At 43.8% G+C, this 1,510-nt stretch overlaps 1 protein-coding gene across 1 annotated transcript in view; it reads left to right on the top strand.

Annotated features, from left to right (window-relative positions):
* The window catches only part of LOC101846836 (mucin-19), a gene marked incomplete at its 3' end in the record, with an annotated part of 54,554 nt that overhangs the window by 5,811 nt on the left and 47,233 nt on the right, over nucleotides 1-1,510 (top strand).

Below are 1,510 nucleotides of genomic sequence, written 5' to 3'. Positions count from 1 at the left end.
CTCTCTCTCTCTCAGACAAGTCTTGAGACGTACGGTACATATGTGTAGTATAATGGATGGGAGAAAGGGGCCACTTCTAATATGTTATGGGCTCCTACCACCTCTATTTATGGGCAGCAATTGATTCCCGCTGACAACCGAGCGTTATCGCTGACGTCGAGGCTTTTCTCTCCTCATGGAGATTGGTCACTCCCCGCCCAAGTTCAAACAAGGCCCCGGAAAAGCCCCCTTTCATGAATGGCTGAAGTGGGATTTTCGCAGAACGCGGTGTCACTTTTATTTCAGAATTGCCCCTGTGTCTTGTACGTCGTGATGTCTGAGTTCAGGGTAGGCCTATGATGATGGCTGTTTGGTTGTAACGGGGTCTGTGTTGTAGTGGCTGGGAGCGGGTGGCTGGTGGGTGCTCTGGTGTGGTTTGTTCCTTCTTTCCTATCAAACATAACATCTATCGTCCTGATCCCCTCCTCCTTCTTTTTTGTGTAACTTGTTACTCTCCTGAAACGCCTATAATCTTCGGCATTTATTACATCATGTATAAGACCTTATTGTGTGTTGTAAGTGCATCAAAATCTCTTACTCTTACTCAAATTACTCTATTTGTAGCGGGTAGGAACGTCGTCGTACACAGAAGAATTACATTCTATTCCCGACTTGGCACTGAGTATTTTATCGAGCATCTTCGTCTTTCTATTAGGGCGTGTTGTCCTCTCAGCACGGGTGGCAGTTGTTTTAGTAAATATTTTACGGCACTTGCAACACAATATCAATAAAATAAGGTCATGTTGGTGCCGAAGATTAGAGGTGTTACAAGAGAGTGACAAACACAAAAAAGAAGGATGGGAGATATCCAGATAAAGATGATAGATGCTTGATATGGAAAGAAGAAGCAAACCACTTCAGAGCACCCACCAACCACCCACCAGGTTGGTACCGATCAGTGGTTGGTACTGATACACTGGGTCGAAGTACTCTATATCGTAAATGATCCAAATAGTGTCGATAGGGGCATAAAATTTCTACAACTACAGTTACATAAAAAATCCGTTTGTTCAATCATAACGACGGGTTTCGTTCTCAGATCTTTAAGATTGATGGTTGGCGCGTGTGTGCTCTAGTGAGGTTTGCTTATTCCTTCATGTCAAACATCTCTTTTTTTTCGTATGCAACTCTCTAGTAACATGTCTAATCTTCGTGATGCAAGTGCCGCACAACTCTTACTATAGCAGATCTTTAAGGACTGTTGTCTGTGGTGTAGCAGTTAAGTGGTTTGCTGTGACGCATATGCCACACAGGCTCGATTTCCGAGTGCGGAGAGTTTTAATCGAGTATTTCGGTCTTTCTGCTAAGAAGTTGTATACATACATCTCTTTCAGTTCGGGTTGACCCTGACAGGTAGGGTCGAAGTCCGACTCCCAAATTATCCAAATCGTGTCGATGGGGACGTTAAAAAAAAATCAATTACTGTTAGAGAGGAAGGGAGAGAGAGAGAGAGAGAGAGAGAGAGAGAGAG

Source organism: Aplysia californica, unplaced genomic scaffold (assembly GCF_000002075.1).
Source record: "Aplysia californica isolate F4 #8 unplaced genomic scaffold, AplCal3.0 scaffold00545, whole genome shotgun sequence".
In the NCBI taxonomy this organism is placed as follows: domain Eukaryota; kingdom Metazoa; phylum Mollusca; class Gastropoda; order Aplysiida; family Aplysiidae; genus Aplysia; species Aplysia californica.
Note: the sequence above shows the minus strand (reverse complement) of the source record. Positions and strands in the feature narration are given on the sequence as shown.